Here is a 16,993-nt window from a genome sequence, read left to right as displayed (position 1 = left end):
TGGGCATGATCTAATGCCGGCCGCTTAATAGTCGCCTAATACGTCAAGTTATGTATTCCTCAGAAAGTATAAGGCGTTGTAATAAGATCAATGGTTTACAAAGACGCACATATGCACTTAAATTCAACTGACTAGTTGTAGTGTTTTGATTTTTAGGACAATGCCGTATTTGTACAGTTTAAAAAAATCGATATAATGTCATGAAGCAGCGGTCATTATACAGCCGGGTTACTGAGAGTTAACTGTTTCCGAGATTGGTAAACCTTGCAAGAGGTACGTGTCTATTTGTGCAATCGAGTGGCGGCCATCTTATTACAACTGAAAGTTCTATGAAGCCATTGTAGGCATATTCGTTCAACTAGTAACTAATTTGGCCATTTCTAATAGGGTACAACCTCTTATCCGTTGATTGCTGATTAATCAAATATATTTCGTACTGTTATCCCTGGCACTGTTCTAAACGGCAGATAAGCGTTTGTGCACACAGAGGCACACGTGCACTTAAGATGAATTTACATATATAACACAAAAGACGCACGGTGACGATTATACAAATACTGAAATCAAATCAATAAAACATATGCACAAATAAACAATTAAAACACAAAATAACATTTAAATATCTGTACAATAGGCCATGATATTGGCCAATTTCATGGCATGGTTACACGAAGAGCTGTTTTTCGGGGATATTCCATATATAGTGAATGGAAACATTACAATTAGATTGTCTTTCTACATATCACATGTTGTATATACAGTGTTTGTAGAGAAATGTAGACATGGCCCTGTCTGATTCTAGTGTTGGATTCAATGTCTTAATGCAAGCTAATAAATCTACGCCATTCTTCAAGGCTGTTTAACCCTTTTCGAATAGAGCCACATTTGTCGATCCATTTACACTCCAATGTTTGTAAAATGAGTGAAATGTCTCCACCTCTAGATGGTAATGTAGCCTTTTCTATCACTTTCCATTTCAAGTCGTCTGCTGAATGTGCTTTCTCTTTGTAGTGATCTACCAAGGGAGCACTCTCAACTTGGCATCGGATTCGGCTTCGATGTTGGCCAATGCGCGCTTTCACTGGTTGTGTGGTCTGGCCTATGTATATCAGATAATAGGGGCACCATATGCAATAGATCACATTAGGTGTTGAACAGTTTGTTAAATCGCGAAGCGTGATCTTGGTGTTGCCATGGATAAACTGTTTAGTTTCTAAGGAGAACTTACAGGCTACACAATTTCCACATTTATAGTGTCCTGTCAGTGGGGGAAGTGACCAAAGTTCACGTATGGGGCTCTTAGCCTGGATGACACTAGTGTCTGAATGCACTAAATGATCTTTGAGATTTTTGCCTTTTTTGAAAGAGAACATCGGTAATTTTTGACATGAGTTCAATGTGTTCAATGTGGGCCAGTGTTTTTTGATGGTTTTCTGTACCTGGGTACTCAAAGGACAAAAGGTGGTGACGCAAACACTACGTTTGGTGCAGTCTTTTTCGGTTTTTGTGAGTAGTACTTCACGTGGACTGAACCAAGCTCTCTTCATTGAGGTCTTCACTAATCTTTTAGGATATCCCCTCTCCACACACAACCACAAGGGGCCAACACCTCGAGGGATTGTCACCCGACCACGCAGAGGCCTAGAAGCACCGAAGCGCGCCAAACGACTGGGGACAGGAGGGCGTGGCAGGCAGTAGCTGCATGTGGGAGCGCGCCACTAAGAAGCGACCCATGCCCGACTAGTGAAGGCAAAAACAGAACTGGCGACCCCAGGGTCATCTAGGAGGGGGCAAAGCAGCCTTTCACTTACGCAACCAGGCAGCTCAGGTGAGAGGCAGGCTCCAGGGAGTCCACCAGAGACAGACGACAGAAGGAGCTCAGCTCAACACAATAGGGGCACGATAGGGGCAAGCGACGTCTCTCACCAACCTAGTGCCCTTCCTACCCAAAAGAGGGGACCCGGTGATGCCCTGGGAGGACTGGAAGCGGTATTTCCTGAACTATCTGGAAGCCTTAGAAGAGGAAGGTGAAGCAGAGTTCTCAAGTGCAAGGAAAAAGAAAATACTACTGCACAACCTAGGCCCAGAGGGTATCAGAGTATACGACAGTTTAGTGAAAGAGACCAGACCGGCGGCCCACCACGGAAGTGTTCCAACACGCGCTGGAAGACCTAGATGCTCACTACAGGCCAGTGGTGTGCACGGCCATAGACATATGCAATTTCTTCCAGAGAAAACAGAATAAGGGAGAGTCCATAGACGAGTACGTAGCGGCGTTACAGAAGATGGCGTTGACATGTAAATTCGGCACACTTCATGATGAGCTCATCAGAGACCAGATCATCATGCACACCACCAACACGGCTATACAGGAGAAGTTATGGGTCAATGGTGACGCCCCGCTGAAAGAAGTGTTGGCACTTGTGAAGAAGGCAGAACTATCAAAACGGTGCGCGGAGGCGGCCAAAAGAGAGAGCAGCGACCGCACACCAGTCTGCAGGATAACAGACAGTGGCAGACCAGACGCCCCGAAACAACAGACACCAAGCAACGCAAGGTATCAGAGAAGGTATCCTCAGAAGGCCATGAAGAACCAGTAACCACAGGTAGAACGCAAAAATATGTGCTACAGGTGCGGCAGCCATTCACATCAAGGTCATGACAAACATTGCCCCGCATTCCGGGCCAAGTGTGCATACTGCAACATAATGGGGCATTATGAGAAGGTGTGCAGGCGCAAGCTTAGCAGGACGGAGGTGAAGTACGTGGCACAAGAACCAGAAGGGGAGGAGGTGATGGAGCAGGGTTTTTTTACTTTAAAACCGAATACCTGTTTCATTTTTGCATGTTATAACTAAAAGTACTACTGATTAATTATTAAAAGTTTGTTGAATGATGTTTAACCAACCTTATTAACAAGAGAATTACACGTGGGAATGCTATTGCATGGCTAAATAATAAGTGAACTAAGTTGGTGAGCAAACTGACAGAAAACGATGTTGCTTATGTGATGTTATGGTGTTTTGCGCTTACAATTAATATGCATTAATGGCTTTTGATGTCGCAAATGGCTAGATAAATACACACACATAAGGGTATTAGCAGGGGAATAACACTGTATAATCATTTCTGTGCAGTAATTCTGTCTTATGTTTATTTTTGCTTAAGTTGTCCAATGTGGCCTACCCGAAAATGGCTGCCACCTACAGCCTGCACTCGAGTAGATGGAATTTTACAAAAAGGCTTATGACCTTGCACCTCCGATGAACTGAAAAGCCATAAGCATGATGACTAGTCCGGGACATCTGCCAAAAGCCCCTAGAAGATGGAAAAGTTGATACGAACTTGATGTGAACCCAAAATTGAAACAAATTCACCTAGTAGAGACATCCGTAAAAGTAACGAATTAGTCATGGACGTTCAATTCTGCTATTCATTATTTGGGACAATCTATGCGTGAGAACATCTCGTAGAATATCGAAAAGTACCAAGATGACATTATTTCAGCCATTCATCCGTTCTGAATAAAGAAATGTAACTTTATAGAATGTAAATTTTAGTATAAATAATAGTAGACTAGAGAGGTCTAGCGCCACTTCTTCCCGAGGTCCCTATGCTGACGGAGAGGACGATGACTCTACATGACGACAGAAGACTCTGATTCTTCTACAAAGGACCGGTTCTGACTTAGGATCTGACATTTAGACAGAATAGGTAAATATGAGAGAAATGAATTTTGCATTTAATTGGCTTTTCATGAAATTTTAGATAAATGAACCATCTGTTTGAATTTCTGTCTCGGGTGATTATTTCTGGTCATGTTTATTGATTTTATTGTGTATTCTTTGAAAGGTATTTTGTTATATCTACAGCAACTAGCTGGTCGCATTGACCTCAAAGTACAGGCAGATTAGATAAAGAGTTCTTTGGAAGGTGTTTCTCCTTTGCAGGGCACGGATAGAGTGATTTAGGGTGAATGTTGGTGTAATGGGCCCCACCAGCGTGTGATGTGTGTATGCGTGTGTGACTGTGAAATCATTCCATCCGTGGAAGTAGAGGGGATTCGGAAGCTCTGATCTGCACCAGTTTCTTGGTAGCAGAATGATAGTTAGCTATTGTCTTGATCTGGCAAAATTGCGTGTATATAGGCTTGTTGATTATTGATTGATATTTGTACTAACACTATATGTTGAAGTCGTGTTGAGTTCTATGTATTGTGAACGACTTCTGGGACGTAGGGAGTCGGTGACAGTTCCGTACTAGAGCAAAGGGAGTGTTGCTCTCTGAAAAAGGCGGGATTGTTGACCCTGTATGCAGACAGGGGAAAACGTGTGACAATTGAAGTTGCGCGTCGCATTGTCTGGGTTCGATGAGGTAGCATCGCCGTGTGTTGCCATTAGAAACGTATTTTCTGTATGAAAGAAGTATATATGATAGCGAAGGTTATCTGTGAAACTCTGGTCTTAAGTCCCAGGGATCCGTAAGGTATTCCGTTAAAGCTTACCGCTGGAGAAGTAATAGGTATTCTCGGAGCTTGTTAGAAGGACAGGGCAGAGGTAAGCGCTGCTTTGTTAACGTGTGATATAATTCTGTAGTAGGACAGACTGTACGCTGTTCTCGGGAAAGACAGAATTCTGTGTGAATGTACTACATTTTCTGGTGTGTGTGTGTGTGAGAAGGCATTCTGGTTAATTGTGAAACTCTTAGGAGCATTCCGGAGGGAAACAGTTAATTGATGCTTGTTAGAAGGGTAAAGTAGAGGGATGTGCTACTTTATCAACGGAAGTAACGATTCTGTAGTAGGGCAGAGGTAAGCGCTGTTCTCGGGAAAGGCAGAATTCTCGTGGGAAAGGTCTTTTGCTGTTCTGTGGCTAGCGAAGCAGACATTGGAGATGTTTGTATGTTGTAACCAACAGACTCGTAGAAGTTGAAACAAAGTCTAACGAGTAGTTTTGTAAAGGAGGGGTAGACGCGAGAGGCAGGAGACAGGAGCAGAAGCAACTGCAGCGACTGCTGACGTCAGGGAGACCGCGCTGTGATTGGACAGGGGGTTAGAACGGTGGAAGCGCAGAGATTGGTGTGCTAGTGTACGCCATGCTAGGATTGGGAGACATACAGGGTGACGTAGACGCTTCAGGATTGGTGCGTTAGTGTGAGTCGCGTTGGGATTCGCGGACTGAGTCAGTGATGTAGACGCTCCACGATTGGTGCGTTGGTGTGAGTCGCGCTGCAATTGGACAAAAGATCGTACAGCTGTAGTAAGAGTAAACAGCTAGTGCAAAAATAAGAAAGATGTATTACCATGCTGAGGAAAAGAAGAAAAAATCCTTGCTTAGTAAGGTTAAAACCTGGTTTGACAAGGATAAAGACATAGTGACAAGGGAAGGACAGTTATTGCCCCCGATAAGAACACCGGCATCCTTCATGGTTGTGAAGTATGAGTATCATACCTGTATGTGGTTAGATAACTGGGTAAAGTACACTAAGGACGATGGAGTGTTAGCGTTCCCAGAACATGGTTCATTTAATCTGGCCATACTGAGGAATTTACGAGAGCAGATGATGAATCTAGAGCCTCGGCCTAGGCCGACGCAATTTGAGGCATTGACTGAATGGGAAGACGAAATGCATGAACGAGAAAAGCAGAGGAGTGGAGGTAGTTATAGGTACATGTTTGGGCGGAAATATGATCGTGAAACCCATCATGACCGAATGAGAAGGTGGCGTGATGCCAGTATGACTGAGGGATTATATCCTGTAAGAACAGCAGAGGAATCAGGAGGTAGAAAATGTACAGAGAAAGAACATAATGTAGAAACCAGAAGATATGGGGCAAATGAGTCTGATGATGATGTCTTAGAAGACATGCTCTACAAAAGACCACCCCCGTATAGACGAGAACCGGAGGTAGGAACAGCAGTTACCCCAATGAGAAACACCCTGCGGATTATAAAGACAGAGGCTACAGCCCCTGAGTTGAAAAGCAGTTGTTCTCTGGCGGAAAGAGAAAGAGAGAGAGATAGAGAAAGAGAGAGAGATAGAGAGAAAGAGAGAGAGAGAGAGAAAGAGAGAGAGAGAGAGAGAGATAGAGAGAGAGAGAGAGAGAGAGAGAGAGAGAGAGATAGAGAAAGAGAGAGAGAAAGAGAGAGAGAAAGAGAGATAGAAAGGGAGAATGAACTTGAAAATGAAAAGACCAGAGAACTAGCAAGAACTACATCTGAACTAACAGAGAAAATCAGGGAGCTGACTAAGAACCTTGAGGCTGTTACAGTGCCCGTGACAATATGCCGATTTTTGACAAGCAGAGGACGGGTGAAAATGGTTTGACGGTGCCATATGTGGGCAATAGGTTGATTGTACCTCCGGAGCAGGCGGAAATGAGAGCGGGAGAAACACAGTGGAGAACAGGAGAAAATCAGTGGAGACATACCTTATGTGGAGGGGAAATGAGTGTGCAGACTAACTCAAGTTTGAATTCTGGATGTATGGAAGGGAACAGAGGATCAATTTTGGAACCACAAAGGGTGACAGAACCAGGGGGTGCGGAAAAATCTGTGATAACTGCTGAGGATTTGAATGATTGGCTGAAAACATTACAGAAAAAGGAGAAAGAGTCACAGGGAATTGATGAAGCTAGGCTACGTATGGAAATGGGAGTTGATAGTAGGAACTATACCTACAGAAACTCTGAAGGATTATCAGGAAGGGGAGATCCTCTTCTTGTGTAAAAGCATCACATGGAGAGCAAAGAACATACATGACAGGTTGAAAGGAATAGCTAGTGAATTGGGAATTGACATGGATAAGGTGAAAGCTTTACAGAAGTCATACCGAGTGGATTTTTCAGACAAGGATATTGAGAATCTGAACAATGCAGGCCGAACAGGACAGATTAAGGAAATGATTGCCTTGTTGAAGAAATGGGGAGATGTGGAAAGATGGAAAGACAGATGGTATCGAAAGCGAGAGGATGGGACAGATAGAACTTACTCGGCATTTCCCCTGAAAGAAAAAGAGAAGGCAGTGACAGCTTACCCCATGAGGGAGATTCCAGGAGGTGGGAACGTACATGTCCCATGGACCAGACAGGATATTTTATCATTTACGAATGATTTCCCTCGACTAAGGGAAAAACCTGTTGAGTGGTACAGACAAGTCGACAGATTTGTAAAGCTGTCAAAAGTACTGTGGATTGACCTGAATAGTCTGTTTGATATAATTGTACCAGCAGACCTGTGGGCAGAATGTAAAATAGTCATAGACTGGCCCACTAAGGAATACCCAAGAGATCAAAAAACAGGAGCTCCAGACCCGGAGGTAATGAAGAAGTACGAGCAGGTTATGGCCTTTTTGAAAAATAAAGTACTCCCCAAGGAGACAGACTGGGTTAAAATAGACCGAACACATCAAGAATTGAAAGAATCAGTCCATGCTTACTATGAAAGACTGATACTAGCTTTTAAGCAGTTCAGTGGAGATGAACACCTAGGTGACAAGGATCTGAGTCATTTTGTGTATAGATTTGTGTACGGTTTGCGGCCTGAAATCAGTGAAATGATACGGCAGCACACCGTGGACTGGCAGAGTAAGAAGATTGATGAGATTTTGAGACATGCAAAATACTTCAGTGATGAGATTGAGACAAAGCAGAGAAAGCTAAAAGAAAAGGCAATGTGGGCACAGGTGAAAGTTGCAGAAAGACAGGAAGCTCAGCTGGTTGAACAGGCAAATAACTCAGGAAATAAACCCAGGTTTGGTCCAGGAAAAGGAAAAGGGAATATTGAAGAAGCGAAGAAAAAGTTCCCATGCCACAACTGTGGAAAATTGGGGCACTGGAAATCCGAGTGTAAGAATCCACCGTCTACTAACGATGATAATTCATCATTGAATTCGCAGGTGCAGAGTGAGGGGTGTGGTCAGCATCGGCAACAGCAGAAGGCTGATAAGCAGCAGAATCAGGTGCCAAAACCACCCTTGCCACAGAGAAAAGGATCCCAGAAGTACAGTCAAGAATCGGGGTTCTACGATGAAGAGCAGGTAATCAAACCAAAACGCGCAAGCGCTGTATCTCAGTACTGGCTGAAAAATGAGGGAAGTGACTCTGAGGGAGACTTCTGACGGTGCCGAAGAGAGGAGGAGGAGTGCGTACTTGGCGCAACTCTAGAAATAGACCAGGCAGGGCCTTTTGTAGATGGGAAAATTAATGGTGAAAGTATCACTTTCCTAGTTGACACTGGGGCCACGAGAACAACTGTCAGGTCAGCAGATATAAAGAATCTTCCTCTTTCGGACGAAGCAATCCAAGTGTTTGGTGTGTCCAACACACAGATAAAAACACTACTTACTGAACCAGTAAGGGTTAGAATAGGGAAATTTTCAGATATGCACCGATTCGTGGTGTGTGACACAAGTCCTGTGAACTTGCTAGGCAGGGATCTGCGGTGCAAGATGAATTGCACTATTTTCTGTACTCCAGATGGTATAATCTTTGAGACACCTGATGAAGATGTTCTATACAGAATGACCATGGATAACAGAGAATGTGAGGCTCTGGGAACATATGCAATATTTAATCCTGATGCATTACCCCCAGAGTTGAAACAGACAGTGAAAGCAGCAGTTTGGGATTTTACTGGAGAAGATGTGGGTCTGATGAGAAATGTAGATCCAGTAAAGATTACTGTAAAAGAAGGAGTGGTTTATCCAAACATACCGCAATACAGATTAACACCTGAAATAATTGAAGGAATAACACCCTTAATTGAGAAAATGATCCAGCAAGGGGTGTTAAGAGAAATATTGAGCAGCCCATGTAATTCACCGATAATGGGACTGAAGAAACCTAATGGAAAGTTCAGAATAGTACAAGATTTGAGAAAGATTAACAAGATTGTTGTGCCATGTTGTCCTATTGTGCCAAATCCATCAGTGATTTTGTATCAGATTCCCCATGATGCAGAATATTACACGGTAATTGATTTGTGTCATGCTTTCTTTTCAATCCCATTGCATCATGACAGCCAGCCAATATTTTCTTTTAGATTTGGAGAACGGATTTTGGCATGGTGCCGAATTCCACAGGGGTATACAGAGAGCCCCTCAATATTTAATCAATTGCTAAAGAAATCTCTGGAAAGTCTGACAATGCCTGAAAATTCAGTCTTGGTCCAATATATTGATGACCTACTTGTGGCATCAAAAACACGTGAAGCTTGTGAAGTAGACACCATTGCATTACTGAATCATTTGGCAGATGGAGGGTTAAAGGTATCTCCAGCCAAATTGCAGTTCTGTAAGAAAGAAGTCCAGTATCTGGGACACAATATTGAGAAAGGCCTGAGAAAAGTGACTATTGACAGAATCAAAATCATTAGGGGAATGAGAGCCCCAATGACACAAAGGGCCTCATGTAGGTAGCATACCAGTTACCACTTCTAAAATACCGAACGATACCGAATCGGTATTTTAGAAGTGGTAACTGGTATGTAGGTAATGAGTCGGTATTTTTTACCGAATCGTTACTAGTCGGTAATTACCGAATCGGTATTTACCGATTCGGTAATGAGGCATACCTTCCCATTGATGGGAAGGTATGCCTCATTACCGAATCGGTAAATACCGATTCGGTAATGGGGGGAACACATACAAGGGTGGCAGGGTGTCACATTGACACCCTGTTGCACCCCTGATTCGGCCATGTGTGCACATGTGGCACACATACATGCCCTAAGGGCATGTATGTATGCCACATTGCACACTGCTACGCGCGTAAAAATGCATTTACACATACATTCATTATTTACCACCAACTATAAGTTGGTGGTAAATACCGACTCTTAAACACACACACACACTCCCCCTACATCTCGATTTTGCTTTCGGAATTTACCGAATCGGTAAAATTACCGATTCGGAAAAGTTACCGATTCGGTAACATTACCGATTCGGTATTATTACCGAATCGGTAATTTTACCGATTCGGTAAATTCCGAAAGCAAAGTTTGTCCCCCTACATACCAATGGCCAAAATACCGGTCGGTAACGGTATAATTACCGAAAATCGGCCGTTACCGACCGGTATTTGGCTTCCTACATGAGGCCCAAAGAGAGGTGAGAATGTTCCTGGAAATGGTGGGTTACTGTCGTCAGTGGATAAGTAATTTTTCTCTGATTGCCAAACCATTGATTAAATTGACCAAAAGTGAGGTGAAAGACCCATTAGAACTAAACCCAGAAGAAATGGCTGCATTCAGAGAGCTGAAAGACAGACTTTGTGAAGCTCCTGCCCTAGGAATGCCTGATTATGAAAAGGAATTTGAGCTGTACTGTAGTGAGAGAAATGGATGTGCACTTTCAGTGTTAATTCAGAAACACGGACGTCTGAGAAGGCCAATTGCCTATTTCTCCGCAACTCTTGACCCAGTAGCTGTGGGTTTGCCAGGTTGCCTGAAAGCAGTAGCTGCTACCTGCAAAAGTCTAGAACAAAGTGAGGGAATCATAATGGGATACCCTGTACGGGTATTTGTACCTCATGATGTGGCGATCCTTTTAACAAGGAGCCGGACACAGTTCATGTCTCATAGTCGGCTGACTAAATATGAGAAAGTCATTCTTGGTGCAACCAATGTAAGTCTGGAGAGATGTGTGAATGTGAATCCAGCGACACTGTTGCCTGATGCTGAATGTGTGGGAGTGAGAAATGATGTTGATCATGATTGCCTGGATGTACTTGATTACTGCACAAAGCCAAGGCCAGACATAAGAGATCTGCCACTGCCTGAAAGTGATCATGTGTTGTTTGTGGATGGATCTTGTCTGAGAACAGAGGAAGGAGTGTTGAGTGCTGCATATGCTGTGTGCAAAGTCTCGGAAGTTGTGGAAGCATCACCCTTGAAAGGAGTTAAATCCGCTCAAGTGGCAGAACTGGTGGCACTGACAAAGGCATGCAAGATTAGGAGAAGTGTGAGAGTAACTGTGATAACTGACAGCCAGTATGGCTTCGGGGTTGTCCATTATTTTGGCCAGCTATGGCTACAAAGAGGTTTCCTGACCTCAAGTGGAACTCCCATAAAGAATGCTGAAGTGGTTGGAAAACTGCTAGAGGCGATACAGCTGCCCAAAGAACTAGCAGTTGTAAAATGTGCTGCTCATGGTCATGGTGACGATTTTGTGACAGTCGGTAACAAGTTTGCAAATGACATTGCACAATATTGTGCAAGAAACAATCACTCAATTAACAGGAGTAAAGAACGGGAAACGTCTTCTTGTTCATTAATGTTTACTAATGAAGTGGGGACATGGGAGGAAGTAAAACAGCTGCAGGATGAGGCAGAAGATGACGAAATGAGAGATTGGGTGAAGGCAGGTTGTGCACCTAGAGAAAAAGATCATGTGTGGGTCTATAGGGATGGAAGACCAGTCATGCCAAACAGCATGCTATCAACAATGGCAAGGATGTATCATGGCCAAGGACACTTGGGGAGGAATGCTATGATAAGAGCCTTTAAGCAAACCTGGTACAGTCCAAAGTTTAGACTGATAGCAGAAAGCCTCTGCCAGAGATGTCTGATATGTCAGCAATTCAATCCTGGAAAGAAAACAGTGGTGAGCCTAGGAACAATAGGCAGGGAAGGAGGACCCTTCACAAGAATGCAGATAGACTTCATTGAAATGCCCCAGTCAACAGGTTGAGGTATGTCCTGGTGGTGGTCTGTTTGTTCTCAAGGTGGGTGGAGGCGTACCCAACAAGAAGAAATGATGGGATAACAGTGGCCAAATTACTGTTAAGAGAGTTCATCCCAAGGTACGGGTTCCCAGTAACGATTGAATCAGACAGTGGAGGATATTTTTATAATGAAATCATGGGTCTAATTTGTGAAGCATTGAGTGTACAGCAGAAGTTGCATTGTGCCTACCGACCAGAGGCTTCTGGGGTAGTTGAGCAGATGAATGGTACTATCAAAAACAGAATTGGCAAAATGTGCTTAGCCACAGGAATGAAATGGCCCGATGTCTTGCCTCTAGTCCTGATGACCATTAGGTCTACTCCAGACAGAACGACAGGTTTGAGTCCACATGAAATTATCATGGGACGTGCTATGAGGCATGCATATGTACCAGTGAACAAGCTGATGACTATAACTGATGACATGATTTTGGATTATTGCAAAGGCCTGGCTGACGCAGTTCATTCTGTGTTTCACCAGGTTGGAGAAGAAGCCACCACACTTGAAAAGAAACCAGCCCATGATCTGAGCCCAGGGGACTGGGTAAGGATAAAAGTCCACAGAAGATGGAATTGCCTTGTTCCAAGGTGGGGGAGACCAAGACAAGTCATCTTGACTACAACGACTGCTGTGAAGTGCGCTGGTGTGAAGAATTGGATACATGCAAGCCACACACTGAGAGTTCCAAATCCAAGAGATGGTACTGGAAAAGAATACTTTGAAGAATCAGATTCCAGTGATGATGCAGACAGTGAGGCAGTAAGAAGGAAAAAGAATCCTGAAAGTGGGGAAAGTGAGTCAAGAGAAATTTTCATCCCACCAGAAGAGGTTCTGAAGAGAACAGTGCAAACTGCAGAAGCAAGTTCAGACTCAGAAGAATTGCCTGAGGTTCCAATTGACAGTGACCAACAGAATAAGAAAGAAAGAAAAGAAAAGAACATTCCATCAGAAGAGACACCTGAATCACATGAGGAAATTGGACAAATTCCACCTGAGATAAATATTGAAGAAAAAGGGACAGACAAAGACAGAGAGGGACAGATTGCAGAAAAACCCCGAGGAGGTGTAGGGAACATCAACTAGGTGAAGGGACAAGTAGACAGCAAGAAGATTGCGTGTCGGAGACCCGAGGAGGGACAGAAGTAGGGAAATCTCAATTGGTGGAAAAAGAGACTGTTGGAGAAAAAGAAGTTGTTAAAGAAAAGAAAGCTGTTAACGAACCAGTAGCAACTGAAACAGAGTCTGATGAAAGTGACAATGAGATTCATGGAGGACGAGTTCTGAGAAAGAGAACTTGGCTTGGAGAAAGAAACAATAAAGAAGGAAAGCAAAAGAGAAATGCTAAAGGAGGTCTTTGGCCAAATAAGATAAAGAGACTAAGGTACAGACTGACACGAGTTAACTCTTCGAAAGCTGAACAAGTGAACGAAGTGTCAAGTCAAAATCCTACCAAGGAAGAAGAAACAAAGATACCTGAGAGAACTAAAAGAGTAAGAAAACCAAACCAGAGGTACAAGTCACCGGAATGGACGTATGTGGCACTGCCTGAAGAAGGAGAAGAGGCGGACAGCCAAGGAAGTCCAGAGGAGTCTTTACTGAAGGAGGTTGCTGAAGAAGAAGCTGTAGGAATCCTGAGAGTTATCTTGTCCGACATTGGAGAAGAGACTGATGTTCAGGACCTGATACAGTTTGATGATGATGAAGAGACAGTGAAAAGTGATGAAAATCCAAATTGAGTAAATCCAAGGAAAATCACTTGGAGAAGAGAAGAAAAAGAAATACTAAAATTAGTAGATTGTAATAATCAGTTGGGTACTTGATGCCCTTAAAAGTTCAGTAGAGGAGTAGAAGAGGCTAAGTCAAAAGACACGGTCAAATTAACAAAATGGCTAACACTGAGAATAAAAGTAGATGTACCTTTCTGAAAGGATGGTGCAAGATGTGCTGCTGCTGTACAGGTTTATTAATGCTGCTTTGGAGCGTGCTTGCTCTACTGATTTCATTTAGAGTCACTATAGACACTTTAGAAGGTCATATTGAGAATAAGACTAATATAGGGAAGAGTCCATTAAAGGTAGTTCCAACTAGAACTAGTAATGTACATATACATAAAGATAGGTCAATTAATGACTTTTCTAGCAATGTTTTTTCTAAATTGTTGTATGAGTACGTAAAGACAATGGAAGTAAGGGATTGCTACGTCTGCATGCAATTACCTGCCTCTGTTTCGGAAAGAGTGACTTATCATCATCTTCCGGCTACGTATGGAATTTCCTGTAGTGTGTTGATTAGTATATTTTATCAGTTAGGGAAATTAGATTAAAATATGTCTAATGTAGATAATATTCTTGGGCAATTGCCTATGAATAAAGAATTGAATCCTGCAAAGGAAGCTAACACTTTAGGTGAGATTATTTTAGAAACCAAAGAATTAACATTAAATATGTTTTCAGAAACAATTTAACTTGCAGTTTGAAGGGAGAAGAGAAGAATTTTTTAGACATGGTTGAGAGAAGAAGGTTGAACATGCACAAGAAAGCAGAAGGGCATAAAATGAGTGATACAATGTGGGATATTGAGAAGGAAAAGGAGTTGAAAGATAGAGCCAGTCAAACTATGGCTATAGATGCCCCACAGAAAGGGAAACTGTGCATTACCAGGAAGAGATCCCAATATGATTAGTATTTCATAGGGACTAGTGAGTGCCATGATACATACTTTATTGCAACCGGATGGGGATTTAGAGGAGGAGAAGATCCAGTTTTTCCGGGAGTGTATTATATTTGTGGGAACAAGGCTTATTACCGTTTGCCTGACCATTGGTTTGGTACATGTTATGTTGGCCTGGTCTTTCCAAAGATTTTTCACATGGCTAGAGTAGATGATGCTGAACATTCTAACACATTAACGCGTTATAGAAGAGAAACATGGACAGAAATTGTAGGAGATATTTTTGGAGCTTTAATTCCAGCAGTGGGAATTTCTTTGAATGCATTTGGCATTCGGAAGCTGTCCACAGTGGTAGATCGCTTGTCAACAAGCACCGCTGGAGGCTTTCTTTTGGTTAATACAGAAATGGTTGCTTTGCGTGCTATGGCGATGCAAAATCGACTTGCCCTTGACATTCTTTTGGCAAAAGAGGGTGGAGTCTGTGGAATGCTGAAAGTTCAACATTGTTGCACTTACATTCCTGACGAAAGTAAAGATCTAAAAGTTTATATCAAAAATATTACTGATTTGCATGAAGAATTAGTACCACTGGAAGCTGAAAGTATATGGACTAAAATGGCTAATAAGATGATTGATATTAAAATCTTTGTAGCTAAGATAGGTAGTACCATATTTGGTAAGATATTATTTCCATTAACATGTGTAATTGTTGCATTATTGATTCTTAGATTAGGATGTATGTGTTGTAGATATAGAAGAAATAAAAAGAAAATCACAAAAGAAAATGTTAAAAAGAGACAAAAGAAACCAGAAAGAGATCCACAAGAAATAGAACTAGAAGAGCTAAGAGAAAGCATATATATAGAAACTAAAAAGGAAGATGAGATGGAAACTAGGGTTTAAAAACATGAATAAGAACAAGAAGATACTTCAAATTCTTCCAAAAGGGGAAACTAAATAGATTTTTGGGGTTTTGATTTTTGTGGTGATTATATATCACCAAAGGGGGGATTGATGGAGCAGGGTTTTTTTTACTTTAAAACCGAATACCTGTTTCATTTTCGCATGTTATAACTAAAAGTACTACTGATTAATTATTAATTATTAAAAGTTTGTTGAATGATGTTTAACCAACCTTATTAACAAGAGAATTACACGTGGGAATGCTATTGCATGGCTAAATAATAAGTGAACTAAGTTGGTGAGCAAACTGAAAGAAAACGATGTTGCTTATGTGATGTTATGGTGTTTTGCGCTTATAATTAATATGCATTAATGGCTTTTGATGTCGCAAATGGCTAGATAAATACACACACATAAGGGTATTAGCAGGGGAATAACACTGTATAATCATTTCTGTGCAGCAATTCTGTTTTATGTTTATTTTTGCTTAAGTTGTCCAATGTGGCCTACCCGAAAATGGCTGCCACCTACAGCCTGCACTCGAGTAGATGGAATTTTACAAAAAGGTTTCGCTCTGCCTATGATCTTGCACCTCCGATGAACTGAAAAGCCATAAGCATGATGACAAGTCCGGGACATCTGCCAAAAGCCCCTGGAAGACGGAAAAGTTGATACGAACTTGATGTGAACCCAAAATTGAAACAAATTCACCTAGTAGAGACATCCGTAAAAGTAACGAATTAGTCATGGACGTTCAATTCTGCTATTCATTATTTGGGACAATCTATGCGTGAGAACATCTCGTAGAATATCGAAAAGTACCAAGATGACATTATTTCCGCCATTCATTCGTTCTGAATAAAGAAATGTAACTTTATAGAATGTAAATTTTAGTATAAATAATAGTAGACTAGAGAGGTCTAGCGCCACTTCTTCCCGAGGTCCCTATGCTGACGGAGAGGACGATGACTCTACATGACGACAGAAGACTCTGATTCTTCTACAAAGGACCGGTTCTGACTTAGGATCTGACATTTAGACAGAATAGGTAAATATGAGAGAAATGAATTTTGCATTTAATTGGCTTTTCATGAAATTTTAGATAAATGAACCATCTGTTTGAATTTCTGTCTCGGGTGATTATTTCTGGTCATGTTTATTGATTTTATTGTGTATTCTTTGAAAGGTATTTTGTTAGATCTACAGCAACTAGCTGGTCGCATTGACCTCAAAGTACAGGCAGATTAGATAAAGAGTTCTTTGGAAGGTGTTTCTCCTTTGCAGGGCACGGATAGAGTGATTTAGGGTGAATGTTGGTGTAATGGGCCCCACCAGCGTGTGATGTGTGTATGCGTGTGTGACTGTGAAATCATTCCGTCCGTGGAAGTAGAGGGGATTCGGAAGCTCTAATCTGCACCAGAGGAACCCCAAGAAGAAGAAGACGAAATCTTATGCATCGATGACCAGGTGTTGGGAGTGAACTGCACGCGATCCAAGAAAACCAGCGTTACAGATGAAGATCGGCGGGGTACAAATAAATATAGTGGCGGACTCTGGCTCCCCATACACGATCATCCAAAGAGCCATATGGGAAAACGAATTCAAACCCAAAATAGAGGACGACTTACTACCCACCGACATCCACCCAGTCACGTTCACCGGAGAACCCATACCCATGGTGGGGTACCGAAGGT

The sequence above is a fragment of the Triturus cristatus genome, chromosome 3_2 (assembly GCF_964204655.1).
Source record: "Triturus cristatus chromosome 3_2, aTriCri1.1, whole genome shotgun sequence".
NCBI classification, from domain to species: domain Eukaryota; kingdom Metazoa; phylum Chordata; class Amphibia; order Caudata; family Salamandridae; genus Triturus; species Triturus cristatus.
This window is presented reverse-complemented; position numbering follows the sequence as displayed.